The sequence below is a fragment of the Chrysochloris asiatica genome, unplaced genomic scaffold (assembly GCF_000296735.1).
Source record: "Chrysochloris asiatica unplaced genomic scaffold, ChrAsi1.0 scaffold00024, whole genome shotgun sequence".
Taxonomy (NCBI): Eukaryota; Metazoa; Chordata; class Mammalia; order Afrosoricida; family Chrysochloridae; genus Chrysochloris; species Chrysochloris asiatica.
In genome coordinates, this window is record NW_006408542.1 from 18,824,453 (window position 1) to 18,849,500 (window position 25,048).

Sequence of the window (25,048 nt, forward strand, 5' to 3'; positions counted from 1 at the left end):
GCAACAGGGACACTAAGTTTTTTTTTTTTTTTTTTTTTTTTTCTTTTTTCTTTTTCAGTGACTGCCAATTTATTTACTTGGTCTTTGCTTCCTCCTTTTTTCTTACTTTCTTTCTATTTAGTTCAAAAAGACATTGCCTAGAGCCTTGGTTTAACACAGGACTCAGTTACCGGCCTGCTCCTGGCACCAAAGGCCTGACTCAGTGCTCCTTAGGAGCTCTGATCATTCCCATCCCAGGCTTTCTTCCTCCCTGCCATCTCTTAGTTCCCTCTGCTGAAAAATAGTCAATGACTCCTTATGACCCACAATGTGAGTCCCTGTATTCATCTCCCACTACTGCCTAACACATTGCCACAAACTTAGCAGCTCATTTTAAGTTCTCTGTGGGTCAGGAGTCCTGACAGGGTTAGCTCAAGGTCTGACAAGACTACAATCAGTTTGTCAACCAGGCTGCATTCTCATCTGGATTTGGAGTCCTCTCCCAGGCTCACATGGTTATTGGCAGAATTTATATCCTTGAAGCTTTAGAACTCATACAACTTGCTTCTTCAAGGCCAGCAGGCGAGAAAGTCTTTCCTGCTTTTAGTCTCTGAACCCACTTTATTCAAGGACTTATCTAATAAGATCAAACTCAAAGTCAAGTGATTAGGGCCCTAAAATACAGTAGCTGCAAAACCCTTCACCTTTGCCCTGTAATATAGCATAATCTTGGGAGTGATATGACATCACCTTTGCCATACTCTATATGGCATGAAGGCAAGTCTCAAATTCTGCAGCATCAAGAGAAGAGGATTATAGGATTATGTGAAGGTGTGTGACTCATTCTGGTTCACCCTGGTCCAATACACTGTCTCTCCCTAATTCACACAGCACCTCGTTTCTTTTGAATCCGCCAAAGTTTCACCTTGCCTCAAACTCACCTTTCAATTCCCCACTTTGCTGTGTTTATGCCCTCCTCCTGACCACCACCGTGGTCAGCCTAGAAGCCTCATTGAGACCCTGCCTCACCCTGCCTGCCTAAATGCACCTGACCCATCAGCTGGAGTGAGCCTTTCCATCCCCCACACATATTCTTTAGACTTCCACTGTTTACCTTGTGTTAGGGTGAGGCATCTATGTGGACCTTTTCAATTTAATCCCTCAATTTTCTTTTCTTCTTATCCTATATAGTCTTCTCAGTTTACACATAGTAAATAGTCATTTAATTTCAATTAGTTTAAAACCCTTAATCCCTGCACCCAAAGTGGTTAACAGACTTTTTAGGTCTGCAGGGGAGAGATAGCTGAGAAGATAATCCATATGACAAGGCAGTGCATTGTAAGTTTCCAGCATTACAAAGAACGCCTGCCCTTTGAGATGTCTTCCAGATACCATCCCGTGAGAGCCACGTTATAATCCACATTATATTTGCAGGGATTATGAGACTTGCCTTAAATAATTTGCCCAAGATGATGTTGTTATTGTTGTTGTGTGCTATCCCAAATAAATGACAGGATTTAGGAAATATAATTTAGTAAATTACCATCTTGGATTTGACCGACCCACAAGTTCATGCTGTAAATATTGACACTTTGTACCTTGTCTTTTCAAGTCCAAAATTCAAACCCTCTACCTTGCCATTCCAGGTACTCTAACACTTGGTCCTGCCTTACATGTCTAGTTCTCTTCACCTCCCTGCTTTGCTAACCGAATGCTTTGACCTCACTACATGTGTGACTATTTTTGCCCTGTGGGCTGCTATGGACCCTCTTCTTTGTTTTGGTCAATCCTACCTCCCTCATCATTTCTACTAAGTCCCCTTATCCTGTGTTCATTAGCTTTTTTCCCTCAATGCTCTCTCACATTCTCTAAACGCTGTGTTTCCCCAGGGTCTTCAGCCCTATTTCCCTATTTGTTCGTATACTCTCCCTTGACAATTTCAGTCTTTGCATGATTCCTATGTTTCAGTTATTCCCATACGTCTATGTCCAGACTTCCTACCTATTTGATTCTGGATGTTTCGAAGCTAGATGCGGCCCTTGTTTTGTATGTCTCCATCAGTATCTATTTGGGAGATGACAAGACCAGACTCTGGAGGCTACACTTCATTGTGGACATTCAGGTTGAATTTTCTAGCCCTATCCACTGGAATTTGTATACAAACTAATTAGTGGTTACTTGGCCTGTGTTCAAGAACTAAGGGACTAGAGTCATTTCGCTGGACAGTGACACACATTGGAAAGACAGTCCAAGCTGATAGGCGTGACTCCTTGTCCTCTGGCCCCTCTCTATCTCAGGCTCCCCAACCCGGGCAATGCAAGTTACTGTCTCTGTGAGCACCTACCTAGCATTTCTGTGCTTCCTTTCTCTGCTATGGTGGAAGAATACGCTAAACCACCTGAGGAGTTTGGTAATGCTATGGGTTAGGCATTGGCCTGCTAACCCCAAGGTTAGCAGTTCAAACCCACTGACAGCTCCTGGGACAAAGATGAAACTGTCTGCTTCTGTAAAGAATAACAGCTTTGGGAACCCTATATGTGGTTGCTGTTAATTGGAATTGGCTCAGTGGCAGTGGGGCTTGGAGTCCTTCCACTCTTCCTAATAATATCTTTAAATTTTTTCTCTTCTTCCCTGTTATAGTCTTATATGTCTTTTTAAAAAATCTCTCTTTTTCCCTCTTATCCACACACGGTGAGAGGTAGAGATTTTGATGTGGTGGGCCTTCTGCCTAAAGTTTGCTCAGGCAACTTTCTCCTTCTGTAAAGTGTACTCAGTACCTGTACAGGCTACTGTGTGCATTGCTCAGCTGCAGTAGCTGGTGTCTCTGTCCATAAAGCATGAAAATGATCTGCCTCAGGCTGGCGGCACTGACAGTAGAACCTGAAATTTGGTAGACAGGAATGCTGCTTCTTGTTTTTTATAACCAGAATGACCTAATACAGACCAGGAGTAGTGCCAGCAGTAGAGGATGGTGAAGAATGTAGCCTCTGCTGCTTTGGTCAAGTGTCTTAATGTCTAATGCTTTAAGTGGGGAGCGTAGCTGTGCCTCTAGCGCTGAGTTACAGGGATTACGTCAATTAAAGAAATCTAAGTCATTTTAAATAGTGCCTGCCATGGTGTGGTGCTGTGGGTTAATGCGCCAGACTGCAAGGCTGTTTGAACTGTAAGGTTGGAAGTTCAAGCTCACTTGCCGCCCCTCAGAAACCCTATACAGGGTCGCTGTGGGTCAGAACTGACTCTATGGCACTTAACAACAACAACAACCATATGGTGGGCTCCTGGTGTGGTGCTTAAGATCAACACTGGACTTTGAACCACAAGGTCAGCAGTTCAGACCCATCAGCTGCTCCTCGCAAACCCTATACAGGGTTACTATGAGTCAGATCTGACGCGATGTCATTAACAGCAACCACACAATATGCGGTCAATAAATGTTACCTAATTTTGTAATCAAGTTATTTTTTATCAAGTTTATTTGAAAGAACATTGATGATCTTTTACTTAACTCAGGTTCTAAAAGAATTCTTGAAATCACATTAGAATAATGAATTCTATCCTTCCTTTCTCCCATCCTCTCTTCTTTCCTCTCTTCTTTCCCTTATTTCTTTTTATATAATTGAACTCATTTTTTAAATTACAAAAAGAATACTCATATTAAAAATTCAAGAAGTAAAGGAAGATAAGAAGTCATTTTTCCCTTTTCCAGCCTGTGGGATACAACAGTTAAACAGTTTCTAGAGAATCCTTCCAGAAATTTCCTTGAACATATGATGAAACCTCTTTGTGATTGGTTTCTATTTGTGCAGCTGAGCTAATGACTGCCATGTCTACTTCATAAGGTGGCCAGAGTGGCTACTGGAGGCCAGATGGTGAAAGAGGGTATGAAAGCAAGTGGGAAATAGGAAGGCGTTTTTTTTGTTTTTGTTTTTTTTTTAATGTAAAGTATCATTTGCTCTGCTAGCATAGTGGTTATGAGTCAGACTTCTAATCTCAAGATCAGCTGTTCGAAACTACCAGATGTTCCACGGGAAAAAGATGAGGCTATCTGCTCCTGTAAAGATTCAAAGTCTCAGAAACCCTACACAGAGTTGCTATGAGTCGGAACCTTCTCCATGGCACATAACCACCACCATCATTCATGGTAAATGCTTGTCATCTTTAGCACTGAAATTTGACCTTTGTCCACTAAAGGAAGAAGGCTGTAAGTTACAGAGCTCTTCTGCTCCTCAAATTCTCTAAGATGTTTGGTCTTTCATGAGACATCTCCATCACTCCCCAGTAGTTAGCCTTCCCTGGGAGCTTGTCAGGCATCTGCTGCTAGAACTGAGCAATGGAGAGGCAAGAGAAGGGAGGAGGACAGCTTGCCTCCGTCCAGTCTAGATTGCTCTTTATCCAGTCTAGGTTTTTCATGTGGACAGTGATGATGTTTATAAAGAGTCAAATAAGAATTAAGCTAGAAGGAACACAGATTTAGTCAAAACCAGGGGATACTCTGTAAACCTGACTATTGAATCCTGAATGTCTTTTCTTCTCCAGGGCTGGGGGAAAATCCATGAGAGGAAGTTTAGGGGGAGTGTTCCCAAAAGGAATAGAGGCTATCCAGAGTTTGCTAACAGTGCTCCCCAGCTAGGTTACCCCAGAACAAGCATGCAGACTTGTGAGGTAGCTTTCATCTTGCTTTCCTGCTAGTCACAGGAGGAAAGTAGACCTTGTTTGGAGCTTGTGATTCTGACCCGATGACTGGAGTCTTCTATCATTGGCACTGTTAGGAACTTCCTAACTTGATTTAAGGCTCCTTTATTGACGCCTGTGTTAATCATTGTTGTTGTTGTTAGGTACCATCGAGTCGTTAGCAACAGATAGCGACCATATGTACAACAGGCCTAGTCCTGGGCCAACCTCATAATTGCTGTTACGCCTGAGCTCATTGCTTCTGCCCCTGTGCCACTCCATCTCGTTGGGGGTCTTCCTCTTTTTCTCTGATCTTCCACTTAACCAAGAATGACATCATTCTCCAGAGACTGGTCCCTCCTGACAACATGTCTGAAGTATGAGAGACGAAATAGGCACCTCCGGCCTCCAAGGAACATTCTGACTGTACTTCTTCCAACACACATCTGTTTGTTCTTTTTGCAGACCATGGTACTTTCAATATTTTCCTCCAACACCGTAATTCAAATGCATCGATACTTCTACGGTCTTCCTTAGTCACTGTCCAACTTTCGCATGCATATGAGGTTATTGAAAATACCATGGTTTGTTCATCATAGAAAGCGTAAATATTTAAGGTCTCCTCCCTTTTTAATACATTTTCCATTTATTGAATTCTAATACAAAGGAGGGGTGGAGATGAGGCGGGACAATTCCTTTCTTTTGCCTTCTCATTCTTCTAGGACCTGGCCCTTAAAAGATCACTGAGAATACTAAGGATTGTTTTCCCAAAACAGCATTGCTCTCAACTCTCAGCAGTCCCCAACGCATCATGTTGTTGTTGTTGTTAAGTGCCGCCGAGTTGATTCTGACCCATAACGACCCTGTATAGGGTTTCCAAGGAGCGAGTGGTGAGCTTGAACACTGACCTTACGATTCAAACGACTTTTAAGTCTGGTGCATTAACATCATAGAAAATGACAATATAAAGCTCCTAAACATCGAGAAAACAAAGTATGTCATACTGTGGTGGCTCGTATGCTGCTGTGATGGTAGGAACTATGCTACCAGTATTTTAAATACCAGCACGGTCACCCAGGGTGAAAAGGTTTCAGCAGAGCTTTCACACTAAAGCAGACTAGAAAGAAGGAGGGGCAGACTACTTCTGAATGTTTAACCACTGAAAACCTAATGAATAGCGATGGAACACTACCAGATATAGTGCTGGAAGATGAGGTCCTCAGGCTGAAAGGCATTCAGAATACATCTGGGGAAGAGCTGCTTCCTCAAAATAGAGTCATCCTAATGATGTGAATAGAGCAAAGTTTTCAGGACTTTCAGTGGCTGATGGGGCACAACTCAAAATGAGAAGAAATAGCTGCAAACATCCATTACTAATTGGAACATGGCCTGTATGAATCTAAGAAAATTGAAAGTCATCAAAATGAAATGGAACACATAAAAATTGATAACCTAGGCACTTATGAGCTGAAGTGGACAAATCTTGGCCATTTGGAATCAGACAATCATATGTTGTATTATGCCAGAAACATCAAATTCACGAGGAATGGCTTTCCAATTATAATCAAAAAGAGCATTTCAAGATCTAGCCAGTTAATTCAACTGCTATTCAAATTTACTCACCAACCACTAAAGCCAAAGATGATGAAATTGAAGAATTCTGCTAATTTAATAAATTCTACTAAATTCAGTCTGCAATTGATCAAACATGTAATCAAAATGCATTGATGGATAATTACTATAAATGGAATGCAAAAGTTGAAAACTAAGAGGAAGGATCTGTCTGTAGAAAATACGGCCTTGGTGATAGAAATGATTCTGGCGATTGCATGACAAATTTGTACAAGACTTCTTCATTACAAATACCTTTTTGCAACAATGTAAAACAGCAACTATCCACATGGACCTTACCAGATGGGACACACAGGAATCAATTTGACTACACCTGTGAGAAGAAATGATAGAGAAGCTCTAGTTCATCATCCAAAAGAAGGCCAGGGGCCACCTGTGTTGGAGACTATCAATTTTGTTCATAAGCAAGTTCAGACTGAAGCTGAAGAAAATTAAAACAAGTCCATGAGAACTAAAATATGACCTTGAGTATGTTGTTGTTTGATGTTAAGTGCTGCCAAGTCGGTTCCAACTCCTAGTGACCCTGTTTCCGAGGAGCAGCAGATGGATTTGAACATCCAGCCACCCTTGTGGTTCAAAGTCCAGTGTTGATGCTATAGTGCCACACCAAGAGTCCATTTGAGTATGTTGTTGTTGTTTTTATTGTTAAGTGCCGTCGAGTTGGTTCCAATTCATAATAACACTGTAAAGGGTTTCCAAAGAGCAGCTGATGAGTTTGAACCACTGACCTTGTGATTCAAATCAACCTTGTGGTCCAGTGCTTTATTCTACAGCAATACACAAGGACTCCAATTGAGTATGTTGTTGTTGTTGTGAAGTGCCGTCGAGTCGGTTCTGACCCATAGCGACCCTGTACAGTTGTATATTCCACCCAAATTTAGAGATGGTCTCAAGAACAGATTTAATGCATTAGACTAATGACCAAAGACCAGAAGTACTATGGGATGACATTAAGAACACCATACGTGAAGAAAGCTAAAAGCTTAAGACCAAAATGGATGTCTTAAGAGATTCTGAAACTTGCTCTTGAAGGTAGAGAAGCGAAAGCAGCTAGAAGAAATGATGAAGTGAAAGAACTGATCAGAAAATTTCAAAGGGCAGCTAGAGAAGACCAAGTGTACCAATGGGCAAAGACCTGGAATTAGAGAACTAAAAGGAAAGAATAAACACGGCATTCTCACACTGGAAGAACTGAAGGCTAACTCCAAGCCTTAACTTGCTATATATCAAAGGACTCTGAGCAAAATGTTGAATGAAGCAGGAAGTATCCAAAGAAGATAGAAGGAATATACATAGTCATTGTGCTTAAAAGCATTAGCGGATGCACAACCATTTCATGAAATACCATATGATAATGAATCAATGGTATTGAAGGAAGAAATTCAAGTTGCTCTAAAGGCATTGGTGAAACACAAGACTCCAGGAATTTACAGAATGCAAACTGAAATGTGTCAACAAACTTATGCAGAGCTGGAGGCACTCACTCTTCTACGCCAAGAAATTTGGAAGACAGCTATCTGGCCAACATATTGGAAGAGATCCATATTTGAGCCAATTCCAAAGAAAGGTGACCCAATAGAGTATAGAAATTATCAGACAACAACAAGAGTATCACATGAAACTAAAATTTAGCTGAAGAGAATTCAAAAATTCTCTCAAAAAAAGCCAGTACATCAACAGGGAGCTGCCAGAAATTCAAGCTAAATTCAGGAGAGGATATAAAAAGAGAGATATCATTGCTGACATCAAATGAATCTTAACTGAAAACAGAGAATAACAGAGATGTTTACCTGTGCTTTATTGACTATGCAAAATCATTAGACTGTGAGGATTCTAATAAACTATGAATAGCATTGCAAACAATGGGAATTCCAGAACACTTAATTGTGCTCATAACAAACTTGTACACAGACCAAGAGGCAGTTGTTTGAACAGAAAAACAAATCAAGAAAGGTGTATGTTAAAGATTGTATCCTTTCACTCTAGACTTGTGGGGAAAGAAAGGTTGTGTACTGGCGGCTAGGTGCTGGTGGCCAGAAGGCAGTTTTGCAGAATGTGCCCTTTGGTTGTTTAAATGATTATATATTCCTGAGTATTTTTATGTACATGCCTCCTAAAAACACACACACATACAAAACCCAGAGGGAATAGAAGCAAATACTGTTGAATGATGGTGCACAGAGGAGATTGTAATCATTGCAATGAAACGATGAGTGTAAAACCAATGTTCTACCATGTAAACGATCACTCAATTCACAATAAAAAAAAAAAAGATTGTATCCTTTCACCATACTTATTCAATTTATATGCCGAGTAAATAATCCGAGAAGCTGGATTATATGAAGAAAGAACATGACGTCTGGATTGGAGGACGACTCATTAACAACCTGCAATATGCAGATGATAACAACCCTGCTTGCTGAAAATTAAAGGACTTCAAAAATTTACTAACGAAGATCAAAGACCACAGCCTTCAGGATGGATTGCACCTCAATTAAAGAAAACAAAAATCCTCAGCACCATACCAATACAAATGGAGAAAAGACTGAAGTTGTCAAAGACTGGATTTTGCTTGGATTCACAATTAACACTCATGGAAGCAGCAGTCAGTAAATCAAATGACGCATTGCATTGGGCAAATCTGCTACTGAATACCTCAAGAGCACAGATGTTACATTGAGGATTAAGGTGTGATTGGCCCAATCCATGAACTTTTCAATCGCCTTATATGCATGTGAAAGTTGAACAATAAATAAGGAAGACCATAGTAGATGTTTTTGAATTATGGTACTGGCAAAGAATGTTGAAAATACCAAAGACTGAAAAAAAAACAAGCAAATATGTCTTGAATGTGAGTATGGTGAGACTTTGTTTCTTGTACTTTGAGCATGTTGTCAGGAGGGGCTAGTTGTCTGAGTAGAACATCATGCTTGTTAAAATGGAGAGTCAGTAAAAATGAGGAAGACCCCCAGTGAAATAGATTGATACAGTGGCAGCAGCAGTGGTCTCAAAGAAAACAGCAATTGTAAGGATGGTGCAAGACCAGACATTGTTTTGTTCTGTTTTGCATAGGGTTGCTATGAGTCGGAACCAACTTGAGGGTACCTAACAACAACAACAAACATCAAAGAACCAATCCTACTGGGAGGATATCAGCTATGATGGCAGGAAGCATGAGTGAATGTTAGGTGGAACAGGGCCTCAGAGACTTTCACAGGCATACGAGGCAGTTGAAAATACCATGGCTTGGGTCAATCATACTTAATCCTCAAAGTGACATCTTGCACTTAAAGACTTTAAAGAGGTGTTTAGTAGCGGATTTGTGTAATGCAATACATCATTTGATTTATTGACTGCTGCTTCCATCTAATCTGACAACCCCTTTTTATAGATGCAAAACTTGGAAACAAAACACACACAAGTTAAAACAACGAGATAGAATAAAGCTCAGATATTATTTTAATCAAATATTATACCTCTAGATTGCTTTTGTTGTCGTTACGTGACATCAAGTCGGTACCAACTCATAGCAACCCTATGCACAGCAGAATGAAACACTGCATGATCCTGGGCCAGCCTCACACTACTGTTGCTACGCTTGAGTTCATCAATGCTGCCACTTGGCCAATCCATCTCGTTAGGAGTCTTCCTTTTTCTCTGACCCTCCACCTTACCAAACATGATCTCCTTCTCCAGCGACTGGTCCCTCTGAAGTATGAGAGACGTTTGGCCATCTTGGCCTCTAAGGAGCACTCTGGCTGCACATCTTCCAAAATGGATCTATTGGTTCTTTTGGCAGCCCATGACACTTTCAGTATTCTCCACCAACGCCATAACTCAAAAGCATCAATTCTTCTACAATCTTCCTTATTCAATGTCCAGCTTTCGCATGCATATGAGGTTATTGAAAATACCATGGCTTGGGTCAGGCGCACCTTAGTCCTCAAGCTGACATCTTTGATCTTCAACACTTTAAAAAGGTGTTGTGCAGCAGATTTGCCTAATGCAATACATTTAGATTAAGAGGCAAATAATCCCATAAAGTGTTTAAAGAAATAAAATGGAGTTTTCTGCCCTCCCATCATCTCCCGATCCCCAGCGACAGTCACTTTCAACTCTTTTGACTGCATCTTTTGGTATGGGCATCTGTATTTCTAAATACCATTCTTAATTGTTGCTTTGTAATTAAAAAAAAAAAAAAAAGCACTATGTATTGATTTCCACTATGAAAAATGGGAATCTAGTTCTTTTCCCCAGTGACTAGCCCTCCCGATTGTCTCATCATCTACATACAGTTTCCCTATCCTCCCATCCTGTTGGAATAGTTTAATGTAATTTTGGCCAAGTGAATATACATGTACATTATTATTATTGTTTACATAATTATTATTGTGAAATACTCTTTGGAGTCAAGCCATGGGGGAAGCTATAATTTATTTTCCTTTGCTATTTATCTATTTTTTAATTGGTTTTCTCTGCAATTAATAATTATTTCTTTGTTTTCTCAATACTTAATAATTCAAACACAAACTCAAATTGTCCACATGTTCTTTCAAGAATATGTTTAGATGCATTAGGTATTATATGATTATGTATTCTTAGATCAGTTTCTCCCCGAACCTTCTAAACTGCTCTAGTGTGACTAATTGCTCTTCATGTCTGTTGCATAGCTGTTGTTGGGAGGGAAGCCCTCTTCACTATTATCCTAAACATTTCTTTTGTCTTTCTCCTATGCTGATGCTTACATTATTTTTCTTTTTTATCTTATGTCTTCTTTTTTCTTGAAATATACCACCAATTTGGTAAACTAGTAGTTTTTTGAGCAATGGTGGATATGGGAAATAAATTTCTGAGACTTTTTAAAAATATCTAAAGTCATCATTCTTTTACTGTTACACTGATTAGCTGTTTGGCTGGGTTTATCATTCTAGCTGGAACATGACTTTTACTCAAAGTATGATATTGTTCCATTGTCTTCTCGCTTTAATACTGCTATTTAAAAGTCTGAAACCATCTTGATACTTGTTCCTTTGTATGGAAGCTTGTTTAAATTTTTTGTTCCATTGTACAATTTCTAAATGATATGGTGTAGGCTGATTTCATTCCATTGAATTGGACCCTGGATGGACCTTTACAATTTGGAAAATTATGTCCTTTGGTTCTGGAAAATGTCATGCTTATTTCCTTAATGATTCCTTCTCTCCAGTTTCCTCTTTCTAAAACTATCATTGGGATTTCAGACTGGTCAACTGGGAGTTTATTATAGACGAATCTGGCTGAGTTACTTACTTAAGCAACTCCTGCCAGTATTTTTAGACTTTTCTTTGAGAAGCTCTAAGAATAACTGAGAAGATTCTCCATTTATTTGTTTTCACATGTCCAAAATTGTATTGTATTTTTTTTTTCTTTCTTGCTGTCCCCCATATTTATGTATTTTAGCCTTTGGGGATATTTTTGGGAATGAGAGAAAATTAGTCGTAAGTCTTATATGTTTTATACAGAAGTAAAAAATATACATGACAACTACAGCAAAAATACTTACCATGCACATGCAAACTCATTTCATCCTAATTATGAGCACCACATACATGCAAACTCATTTCATCCTCATGGTGACTCTGCGTTACATACTGTTAATAGCCACAGTACTGATATTGATCCTGTCAGTGTCCACGACTATGAGCATCCCTGTCAGATCACACCGGCCCTATTGCTGCTGCGATTTTGCAGGGGAGGTGAAGTTATTTGTTCTGTGTCATATTTTGGAGACACAGCTTCGAGTCAGAGAACCACAGTTTAATCCTTCTTCTGTCTCATCTCAGTTGTGGTTTCCTGAGCAAAATACTTAGATTGTTTGAAATATAGTTTCCTTATTTTACCATGGGAATCATAACACAAAGTTCCCTAGACAGCTTTGAGAATTGAATGAGAAATCATTCGCAAAAGTACCAAGTACAATGTTTGGCACGTAGGACACACAATAAATATGAGGGGGCTTCAAAAAAGTTCATGAAAAAAAAATCCATTATCTTTTCATTCCATTTTCCCAGGAATTTTTGTAGCCCCCTGGTATTTTTTGGAAGAACAGATAGCATAGACTTACAGAGTCAAAGAATCTTTATTGAAGTCAAAGAATCCAATTCCCTGCCAAAGCTCAGAAAGGTTCAAGTCCCAACATTGTCATTCACTAATTGTGTACCCCTGGACTAGTTCTCCTTCTGAGTCACAGTTTCCACAGCTGTAAATTGGCACTATCTAAATAGGTTCTGACCTGCAGACTCGGTTGGCATAAAGGTAAGACTTAAATATCTTGCTGCCATTGTTGTTAGGTGCCATCTACTCAGTTTTGACTCATAGTAAAGCTCTGGTAGCGTAGTGATTATGAAGTGGGCTGTGAATCGCAAGGTCATCAGTTCGAAACTACCAGCGGTTCCGCGGGAGAAAGATGAGGCGTTCTGCTACCGTAAAGATTTACAGCCTCAGAAACCCTGGGCAGGGTCGCTATGAGTCGGAACCGACTCCACGGCACATAACAACAACAACAGCAACCCTGTGTGTGAGGGTAAGTACAAAAGTATTACTACAAAATCACAGAAACTTTGATTAAACCAAAATATAAAAATGTGAGCCTATTGTTTCTTGACATACACTCCATATTGTTGTTGTTGTTAAGCACCGTCAAGTCAGTTCTCACTCATAGCCCTGTGTAAGGTTACTGAGGAACAGCTGGTGGATTTGAACTACCATCCCTGTGATTCGCTGTCCATTGCTTATCCCACAGCACCATGCCAGGAGCCTACATAGAGATGCACATTTCTGAAGGCAGTGTCTCTAACTCTGTAAACCTTCCCCAGAGAATTCTGCATTCTTCAGTTTACACCATGTCACATGGGTAGTTTTGACATCCTTTAAGGACTCAAATCAAATTCCTTTTAAATGTTCTTTGAATTTTTGAAAGAAAAAGATCTAAAGGGGAAAAATAAGGACTGGAAAGTGGATGGAGTGAGGCTTCTTAATAAAATTCCCACAGGACAACACTTGCTACCCTCAAAGAATAAGCAGGTGCATTGTCATGATGAAAAAAAAAAAATCCTCAGTTTACTACTTTTCTGACCTTTTACTCACCATAGAAATGCAGCTTTCCATTTTCTTAAAATGTCTTCATAATGAGCACCAATGATTGTCTGGTGTACTCTGAGAAAATTCATCATGATTATCCCATTGGAATCCAAAGAAACAGTCACCACCACATTCTTAACTGACCTCTCTGCCGTGAATTTAACTGGCTCTAAAAATCCCTTCAGAAACAACTGTTTTGACTTGATCCTTTATTTGAAAGCCCCTTAATGAGACTAACACAAATGTATTACCAAGAGAACCTGCCTGCAGCTGTCCACTGATCATAGAGACATGTTTAAACACACTTTGTTTGTAATAAACCCATGCGTGTGTTAACTGGAACCATGATAGCAATACATTTTGACTTATCACGGTTCAACAAAACGAAACAATACCTGGTGCTGCACGGTCTTCACAATCAATGCTGTTTGATTCCACAATACGTGGTTTGTTTCAATGGTCATTGATTATGGATCAAATAAAATGAAATCCTTGACAACTTCAAAGTGTTCTCTGTTTATCATGGTATTATTTATTGGGACCAGGTGGTGTCTCATTCCTTTGTACCTAGGGTCACTATAGGTCGGAACCAACTCGATGACACCTAACAACAACAAACCTATTGGTTCAGTTGTATTTTTAGTTTTTTTTAGTTTGAAGTATCATCTATACTAATGTTGTAGTCTTTAGTCTTCATTAATAAGTGCTTTAAGTCGTCTTAACATTCAGAAAGCAAGGTTGTGCTATCTACAATTTGCATGTTATGCAAGAGTCATCCTCTGATTTTGATGCCATGTTTTTATTCATGTGGTACATCTTTTCAGGTTATTTGCTGAGCATACAGATTGGACATAGATGGCGAAAGGACACAACCCTGATGCATACCTCTGCTAATTTAAAACCATACAGTATCCCCTTGCTCTGTTCATGTGACTGCCTCTTCATCTATGTACAGGTTCCACATCAGCACAGTTAACTGTTCTGGAATTCCCATTCTTCACAATGTTAGCCATAGTCTGTTGTGATCCACACAGTCAAATGCCTTTACGTAGTTAATAGACGCAGGAAAACATCTTTCTGGTGCTCTCTGCTTTCAACCAAGGTTCACCTGACATCAGCAGTGATGGTTGTACATGCTCTTTCTGAATCTGCCTTGAATTTCTGATAGCTCCCAGTTCATGTACTGCTACAATTTTAAATTTACTCAGTAAAATTTTACTTGCATGTGACTATTGTTTGATAATTTTCACATTCTGTTGGATCACCTTTCTTTGGAATGGTCACATATATGAGTCTTTTCCAGTTGGTTAGCCAGGTAGCTGTCATACAGTTTTCTTGGCATAGACTAGTGAGTGTTTGTTGAAATATTTCAGTTGGTATTCCATCAATTCTTGACTGAAAACAGAATATACCAGAAAGATGTTTTATTGACTATGCAAAGGCTGTCTGTCAATTGTGTGGATCATGGGAAGCTATGGTTAACACTGTGAAGAATGGGTATTCTAGAACACTTAATTGTGCTCTTGAAGAAACTCTGCATAGACTTAGAGGTAGTCTTTTGAACAAATCAAGGTCTAAAATGGTTTAAAATCAGGAAGGGTGTGTCCCAGGGCTGTATTGTTTAGCCATGTTTATTCAATCTGTATACTGAGCAAATAATCCAAGAAACTGAATTATATGAAGAAGAACATGGCATCAAGGTTGGAGGAAATCTCATTAACAATCTGCAATGTGCAGATGATACACTTTTGCTTGTTAAAAGTGAAGAGGACTTAAAATGCTTACTGATGAAGACCAAAGACTACAATCTTCAGTATGGGTTGCAACTTAATGTAAAGAAAACAAAAATCCTCACAATTGGGCCAATAAATAACATCATGATAAGTGCAGAAGAGATTGAAGTTGTCAAAGACAACAGAACAAAACACTGCCCAGTCCTGCGCCAATCTCACTATCATTGCTATGCTTGAGACCATTGCAGCTGCCAGTCCATCTCTTTGGGGATCTTCACAGTGACAGCAGTAGTGGACTCAGGCGTAACAACAATTGTGAGGATGGCGCAGGACCAGACAGTGTTTTGTTCTGTTGTGCGTCGGGTTGCTATGAGTCTGAACCGACTAGACTGCCCCTAACAACAGTAACTTCCAGAGTCTTTTTTAGTATGTGTGCCAATGCCAGCAGTTCAGCTTGAACATCTTTCATCAGTGCCATCAGCTCTTGATCATTTGCTACCTACTGACATGATTGAATAGCAACCAGATCTTTTGGTACAGTGACTCTGTTTATTTCTTTCATCTTCTTGTGATGATGCTTCTTGCGTCATTCACTATTTTATCCAAATATTGTTGTTGTTGTCGTTAAGTACTGTCTAGTAAGTTCTGATTCCTAGCAACCCTGTGTAGGGTTTCCAAGGATGAAAATCTTTGCAGGAACAGAAAACTTCATCTTTCTTTCTCAGAGCAGCTGGTGGACTTGAACCGCTGACTTAGTGGTTTTCTCAGTCCAGAACTTATGCTACCAAGCCACCATGCCCATAGAAGCCTTCAATATTGCAACTCTAGGCTTGAAGTTTTTCTTTAGTGATTTTTTTTTTCTTTTTTCATATTGAAAAATACTAAGTATGCTATTCCCATGTGGTTGTGGTTTTCTAATTCCAGGAGTTCACAGATTTCATTATAATACTTTTCTTTATCTTCTCAGCTGACCTTTGAAATCTTCTGTTTATCTCTTTTACTTCATTATTTCTTCCATTCACTTTAGGTACTCTGCATTCAAGAACCAGTGTCACAATCTTTTGTGACATCCACTTTGGCCTTTTCTTTGTTTCCTGTCTTTTTAACGACCTTTTGTTTTCTTTATGTGTGGTGTTCTTGATAGCATGCCACAAATTATCTGCTCTTTAATGATTATTATCCAATGCATGAACTCTGTTCTTGAGATAGTCTCTAAATTCACGTGGCATATACTCAAGGTCATCTTTGGGCTCTCGTGGATTTGTTTTCATGTTCTGCAGCTTCACCTTGCATTTGCATGTGAGTAGTTGATGGTGTATACTCCGGTAGGCCCATGGCCAGGGTCTGGCTAATGATATTGAACTTCTGTATTGTCTCTTTCCACAGATCTAGTCAATTTTATTACTGTCTATTCCATTTGGCATGTTCCACATGTATAATCACCATTTGTGTTGGGAAAAACAGAAGGTTTTAAATGAGGTAAAGAACATAAAAATTTACCTGAGGAGGTGCAGACACAACAGAGCTCAAACACTGTAGCAGCACCCTGTTTGGGTGAAGCAGGTTGGTAGCTCTGTGAGTGTTCATCCTTAATGTAACTGTTTAAGGGCCCATGAAGAGCAAGGCCCTGATCTCAGTACCAGCCAAAATTCTCGGGCAAGTAGAACATTCCCTTTGATGATACTCAATTTCTGAGAGCACTGTGAGACTCTGGAATCAGATCGCTGAATGCTGATAAATGCTTATGACAGTAACTGATGGACTGACACAGCTGACAGATGTGGTCACCTTGAAAACAATAAAGACTGACTTTGGTACCTTGATGTCCCTGTTGGGTTTCCTTTGCTTCCAGCTATTGTCATGAGCCTCATACCACACCCAACTCACTTCTGCCATCCACTCCCTATAGGAACTACCTTGGAGAAAACCAGACTTTAGAATTGTGCACTTCAGTCATTCTATTCCACCACCATATTGCACATTGAAGGCTTTGTCCAAACCCTGATAAAGGAATGCTAAGGAATCCTGATGTGGTGCTATAGGATAAACACTGGACTGCAAGGTTGGTTTGAACCGCAAGGCCAGTGGTTCAAACTCACCAGCTCCTCCTTGGAAACTATACAGGGCTGCGATGGGTCAGAACCAACTTGATGACACTTAAAACAGCAATCATAGCATAGGTTTTTCAGAGATAACTTCTTGTTTGTGGGTCCAGATTTGCTTTAGAGTGAGACCCTCTTTAGCCCTGCACTGAAGAGCGCAGCCTTACCTGCTGGTAACCATGCGTGCAGGGTTCAGTCATTATGATCTGAGGAGGATCAGGAAGGAGAGTGCAGACAGAGACTGAATAGGTGGGGATGTGAGTCAAGTTTACATGCCTCTGAAGAAGCCCCATGAGATTGGAAGTAGGGTTTTGACTTTCATTGACATGAGAGCTTCAGAACAACAAAAAAGGAAGTTTAAAACTAGAGGGAAATTCCATATTAAATTTGTTTTTGTGTTTCAACTAATGTTTAAAAAATATGCATATAAAGGGAACTCTGTCCTCCCCGATTTTTATGTCTGTCATTGGAGGCTTAGCGTGGCATTGTAGGATAAGCACTGAACCACAAAGAGAGTTTGAACCACAAAGTCTGTGGTTTAAATTCACTAGCCACGCCTCAAAAACTCTATAGAGGGTCGCTATGAATCGGTACTGACTCGATGACATTTAACACCAACAACAACAGTACCTACTATAAACTACAAACTTAGTATACTGGTTGAAGACACAGCTCTAGGACCTCTGGGTTCAGACTCTGCCTGCCTGTTGTTCATTAGGCCACAGGCAAGGAATTTAGCTCTTCACTAAACCTGTTCATTCATCTGTGAAATGGAGATATTACTTGCCTCACAGAGACATTGTATCAAATGAGTTAATATACACAGAGCTCTTAACAATTGTGTCTGATATGCTGCTGTCATTATTGTCGTCATACTATTTCACGAGTAGCTGAGTAGGCAGTGGAAGTGATTCATTTTGTTCACCTTGAAAATGCTACAATGGATATATCTTGCCAGTTGGCAAGCTGATGAAAACTCCTTGTCCACTTGTCTTCCGAACAAGGGATGTGGTATGAATTGAAAACTGGCAAATGAAGAATTGTTGTTGTTATTAGGTGCTATTGAGTCGGCATCGACTCATAGTGACCTTATTCACAGAACGAAATACTGCCCGATCCTGGGCCAACCTCACTACTGTTGCCACACTTGAGCCCATTGATGCTGCCACTTGGCCAATCCATCTCATTGGGGGTCTTCCTCTTTTTCTCTGACCTCTCCACCTTACCAAACATGATCTCCTTCTCCAGTGACTGGTCCCTCCTGACAATATGTCCGAAGTATGAGAGACGAAGTTTGGCCATCTTGGCCTTCAAAGAAGCACTCTGGCTGCACTTCTTCCAAAACAGCTCTATTGGCAGCCCATGACACTTTCAATATTCTCCTCCAACACCATAACTCAAATGCATCAATTCTTCTACGGTCTTCCTTATTCACTGTCCAGCTTTCGCATGCATATGAGGTTATAGGGAGGGACTACAGAGACCATGGAAACCAACTTTAAAAGCGGACAAAGGCCTCTGCTTACCACATAGCAAAGCCACTAATTGTCTTCTAAAACACTTCTTATTTTTAAAATAGTTCAATCAGTAGCCGAAATCATTGAAAAAAAAATTATATGGGTAAACCTAAGAGTTGAATATACAATAGAAATCTATGTTCTAAGATTTTTATTTTCTGTGAAACACTGCATGATCACTGAATGAAAATAGAGCTAATATATAACATAATGTATCCTTCATATTGAAACTATGAAGGATATATTATGTTATATATTAGCTTTTGTGAAACACTGCATGATTACTGAGTGAAAATAAAGCTAATATATAACATAATGTATCCTTTATATTTAAAGCTAATATATAACATAATGTGTCATTCATATTTAAAGCTAATATATAACATAATGTATCCTTCATATATGAAGGATACATTATGTTATATATTAGCTTTATTTTCACTCAGTGATCATGCAGTGTTTCACAGAGAGTAAAAATCTTGGAACATACATTTCTATTGTGGATTTAACTCCTATGTTTACCCATATAATTTTGGTGTTTTATTATTTTTTTTCAGTGATTTCGACTACTGATTGAACTATTTAAAACAAGAATTGTTTTAGAAGACATCTGGTGGCTTTGCTATGTGGTTAAGCAGAGACCTTTGTGAGCTTCTAAAGTTGGTTCCCCATAGTCTCTGTAGGCCCTACCCATAGGACTCTATAGGCTTTGTTCCAAGGTGACTCAGGCTGTGTGGTGTGAGAGCTCAGGAGACTACAGGACTTGGAGAAAAAAGGACCAAACTTTATAGGCTCTGCATCCCTCTTTGGTCCTGGTTGAAAGATTCATACTTGTGATTGTCACTACCTCTTCTTGCTTCTGGGTCTCTCCTTCCACCTCCCTGGCAGATTAATTCTCAAGAAACAATGAGCTGGAGCATGTTCTTACTTGGGTGCATACAATGACTCTGTTCTATTGCAAAACACAGATGTCTTTCTTTCCCAGAATATGAGCACTTCCTAAGTGGTCCTCTCACCGTGGTCCTTCTCAAATCACTTCTTGAGCCTCACAGAGGTATTCATTACAGACCTCAGACACATACCATATACAATGTGAATTTATGACCTAGACTCTGAATACTGGCAGTTACTAGCACAACATGCTTTTACAACTCCATGAGACATAGTAGGACCATCCTGTAGGGTTTTCTGTAATCTTTATGGAATTAGACTGCCAATTCTTTCTCCCACAGAGTACTAGGTAAATTTGAACCCCCAACCTTTCGGTTAGGAGCTGAGCATTTAACTGCGGCACTGCCAGGGTTATGTTGCCTTTATTTAGGCTATGGTTTTGAGGGGACAGTGCTAAATTATGGCATGTAAGGGCCCTAAAAATTGACAATCTGTATATGAGGGGGTTCCAAAATGTCCCTGGAAAATTTTTGTTATATTTTAATTACATTTGTCCGCAAACTTTTTGAAGCCCCCTGATATACACGTATGTATATTGTATGTATGGAGTCCTGGTGCGGTGCTGTGGGTTAATGAGTCAGACTGCAAAGCCATTTGAACTGCAAGGTTGGTGGTTCATGCTCACCAGCTGCTCCTTGAAAACCCTATATAGGGTCGCTATGGGTCGAACTCGACCCATATGGGTGCCAACTCGACGGCACTTAACAACAATAACAGCATATTGTATGTATATATGTGTATGTTTTAGCTATCTACAATTAACATCTTTTTAAATGCAATAACTATAAATGGCATATTCCATTTTAGTGGAATGAGATTAACTAGAATAGAAAACTTCTAGTGGATGTGGGGTAGGAAAATTTTTACCATATACTACTTTTGCAAGACCAATGACATTCATTGCGGATACTTTTTCAACAACAGAATTGGCAACTATACATGTGGACCTCACCAGATTGAATACACAGAAATCAAATTGATTACTACGTCTGTGAGAAGAAATGATGGAAAAGATCCATATCATTAGCCAAAATAAGGCCAGGGGCAGACTATGGAACAGACCATCAATTGCTCATATATAAATTCAGGCTGTAACCGAAGAAAATTAAAACAAGTACACAAGAGCCAAAATATGACCTTGAGCATACCCCCACCCCAAATTTAGTGACTATTTCAAGAAAAGATTTGATGCATTGAACACTAATGGCCAAAGAAGAGGAATTGTGCAATGACATCAAGAATATCATACATGAAGAAATCAAAAAAAAAAAAAAAAGTAAAAGACCAAAATAGATGTCAGAAGAGACTCTGAAACGTACTCTTGAAGGTAGAAAAGCTAAAGCAACATGTAAACAAGCCAACCAGAAAATTTCAAAGAGCAGCTAGAGAAGACAAAGTCAAGTATTACGATGAAATAGCCTGGAGTTAGAAAACCAAAAGTGAAGAACATGCTCAGCATTTTTCAAACAGAACTAAAGAAAAAAATCAAGCCTCAGTTGCAATATTGAAGGATTTTGTGGGCAAAGTATTGAGCAACTCAGGAAGAATCAAATGATGATAGAAGGAATATATAAAGTCATGATACAAGAAAGAATTGAGCTATGTTCAACCGTTTAAAAAGGTAGCATCTGATCAAGACCTGGTAGTACAAGAACAAGTGCAAGCTACACCGAAGGCACTGGTGATGAACAGGAATTGATAGAGTAACAACTGAAATGTTTCAACAAACTGATGCAGCAGGGAGGCACTCACTCATCTATACCAAGAAATTTGGAAGACAGCTACCTAGACAACTGATTGGAAAAGATCCATATTTGTGCCCATTCCAAAGAGAGGTGACCCAATGGGATGTGGAAATCATTGAACAAAGTCATTAATATCACATGCAAGTAAAATTTTGCTTAAGGTAACTGAAAAAGGGTTGCAGTAGTACATGCATAGGGGCTGCCAAAAATTCAAGCCGGATTCAAAAGACACCATGGAATGAGGAACATCTTTGCTGATGTCAAATGGATCTTGGCTGAAAACAGAAAATATAAGAAAGATGTTTACTTGTGGTTTATTGACTATGCAAATACTTTTGACTGTGTGGATCATAACAAACTATGAATAACATTGCAAAGAATGGGAATTCCCCAACACTTAATTGTGCTTATGACGTACCTATACATCAACCAAGAGGCAATCATTCAAACAGAACAAGGGGATACTGAATGGTTTTAAAATCAGGAAAGGTGTGTGCCAGGGTTGTATCCTTTCACCACATTTAATCAGTCTGTATGCTGAGCAAATAATCTGAGAAACTGGATTGTATGAAGAAGGATATGGCATCAGGATTGGAGAAAAACTCATTAACAAGCTGCAATATGCAGATGGCATAACCCTGCTTACCAGAAGTGAAAAAAGCTTGAAATACTTAATGATGAAGAACAAAAACAACTGCTTTCAGTGTGGATTGCACCTTAATGTAAAGAAAATGGAAAGCCTCACAAACTGTATTAATAAATAACATCATAATAAATAAAGAAAAGATTAGAGTTGATAAAGACTTCATTTTTCTTGTCTCCACAGTCAATATTCCTGGAAACAGCAATCAAGAAATCAAATGATGTATTGATTTAAAGTGTTATACAGCAAAGATTCCACTTTGAGGACTAAGATATGCCTGACCCAAGCCATGCTATTAATTGCCTCATATTAGCGTAGTGGTTACGAATTGGGCTGTGAACCGCAAGGTCAGCAGTTCAAACTACCAGCTGTTCCGCAGGAGAAAGATGAGGCTTTCTGCTCCCGTAAAGATTTACAGCCTCGGAAACCCTGTACAGGGTCGCTATGGGTCGGAACCGACTCGACGGCACTTAACAACAACAACAATGTATGTGAAAGTCAGACAATGGATAAAGAAGACAAAAGAAGAATCAATACATCTGAATTATGGTGTTGGCAAAGGGTATTGGAAGTACCATGAGTACAAAGTACCAGAAGATCAAACAAATCTATCTTAGAAGAAGTACAGTCAGAGTGCTACTTAGAAGCAAGGATGCTGAGACTTTGTCCCTCGTACTTGACACACGTGGTCAGAAAGGACTAGTTCTTGGAGAAGAGCATCTTGCTTGGTAAAGTGGAGGGTCAATGAAAAAGAAGCAATACCTTCAAGGAGATGGATTATTGACACCGTGGCATCAACACTGGGTGCAGACACTGTTGCTATGAGGATGGTTCAGGACTTGGCAGTGTTTCAGTCTGCTGTGCAGAGGGTCACTGTGAGTCAAACAGTGGATACCTACTTAAAGGTACCTAACACCAACAGCAATTTACAATAAAGAAATCAGTTTGATTGAATTTCTTTAATAAATGTAGGTTTCCCCCTGCTATCTGAAAAATTGAGTCTTGGTGTGGCACTATATGATAAGCACTGGACTTTTAACAATGTTGGCAGTTCAAGTCTTTCAGTAACTCCTTGGTAACCCTATACAAGGTTGCTATAAGGTGGAATCAACTCAGTGGCACTTAACAACAACAATAACAACACCACCTTCTTGACAGCAAGGTTGTTATGGATTAAGGGCAATGAGTGGATAGAATTTAGCACAGTATCTAGTTTGGCAATGAGCACTAGACTGTAACCATGACTATAATTACTGCATTACAGACCTCACAGCTGATTTAGACACACAAATGCCATCATTGGAGTCCTGGTGTGGCACTGTAGGATAAAGCACAGGACTGCAAAGTTGGTTTGAACTGCAAGGTTGGCAGTTCAAACCCACCAGCCACTTCTTGGAAACCCTATCCAGCATAGTTATGAGTCACTTGAAGACACTTAACAACAACAATTCCATCACTACACCAAGGCTGGGAGTCATTTCTAGAAATACACAGGAATATAGGCTTCTTTTGTTGTGGTCACTCCCTGTGAGTATATCCTCTGCATATTTGTTCTGTTAAAAACACACACACACAAGAAAACTAAACTCAATGCCGTCGAGTTGATTACAACTCATAGAGAGCCGATAAAACAGAGTAGTATGGCCCCCGATGATTTTCAAGGCCATGCTCTTTACTGAAGCAGATCGTTGTCTCGTTCTCCTAAGAAGTTAGATGGTAGGTTTGAACTGTCAACCTTTCAGCAGCTGAGCTCTTAAACCACTGCACCACCAGAGCACCTGTTTGTTCTGTTGTGCATACATAAAACTGTACGTACAGTCCTGCATTTGAATCCCAGACTTGTCACTTATAGGTGTATGTCCTTGGTGAGATTTCTTATCTGCACTTAGTTTCTATTTTACTGCAGCTGCTCCTTGGAGGCCAGGAAGGCCAAACTTCATCTCTCATACTTCAGATGTGTTGTCAGGAGGGACTAGTCACTGGAGAAGGATATCATGTTTGGTAAGGTACAGGGTCAGAGAAAAAGAGGAAGACCTCCAATGAGATGGATTGGCCAAGTGGCAGCATCAGTGGGCTCAAGCATGGCAACAGTAGTGAGGTTGGCCCAGGATCAGGCAGTGTTTCGTTTTGCTGTGCATAAGGTCGCTATGGGTCGGTACCAACTTGATGGCCCCTACTAACAACAACAATCATGGACATACCCCTTCCTCTAAACAAAGTACTGTCTGTGACTCATTCTCCCTTTTTCAGTGGGAAACCTGACAAGGGCAGTGTGGGCCTGATGATGCCAGAAGCTGTTTCTAAGGATTTAGCATTAACAGGGAAATTCCCAAAACCACAGAGATAAATCTCTACAGGCAGAGTTGCAAAAAAGTGGGAGAAGAGATGGGCTACTTCCCAGCATGCCTCTTGTAGGGTACGTCCTCTGCCTTGGGTAGGATTAGCTCAAAGCAGAAACTCCTGGCTGATGAAAGAAACAGGGGCAGCAGCATCACAGAATCCTGAAGGAACACTATCAACACCAATGTGTAGCCACCGAATCCATTCTAACTCATGGCTACTCCGTGCGCCATAAAGTGGAGCTGTTCTATAGGCTTTTCTTGGCTGTAATCTTTATGGAAGCAGATCATGAGACCTTTCATCTGTGGTGCTGCTGAGTGGGTTTGAACAGCCAACCTGTAGGTTAGTAGTCAAGTATAGTCTCAGTCCTGGCTGCTGTGTGGCCCCTAGACAGGTTTCATATCTCTAACGTTTCTTCCTGAAGCATTTTCTAGAAAATTATGACTCATTTTCCTTTGAATCATTAATTTTTTCCTAATTTTTTAAAAATGTTTTGTTTTCTGAATCTGTGGTCTTGGTCTAATGGGAATAGTTACTCACTCTCTCATCACATGGAACAAATATCAGACTGGGCCTCTCTCTCTCGGTCTCTCTCTCTCTCTCTCTGTCTCTCTCT

General features: G+C 39.8%; 1 protein-coding gene across 1 annotated transcript in view; it reads left to right on the top strand.

The window, feature by feature from the left end:
* The window catches only part of PRKCE (protein kinase C, epsilon), a 771,524-nt gene that overhangs the window by 647,624 nt on the left and 98,852 nt on the right, over positions 1 to 25,048 (top strand). The window lies entirely within an intron of this gene.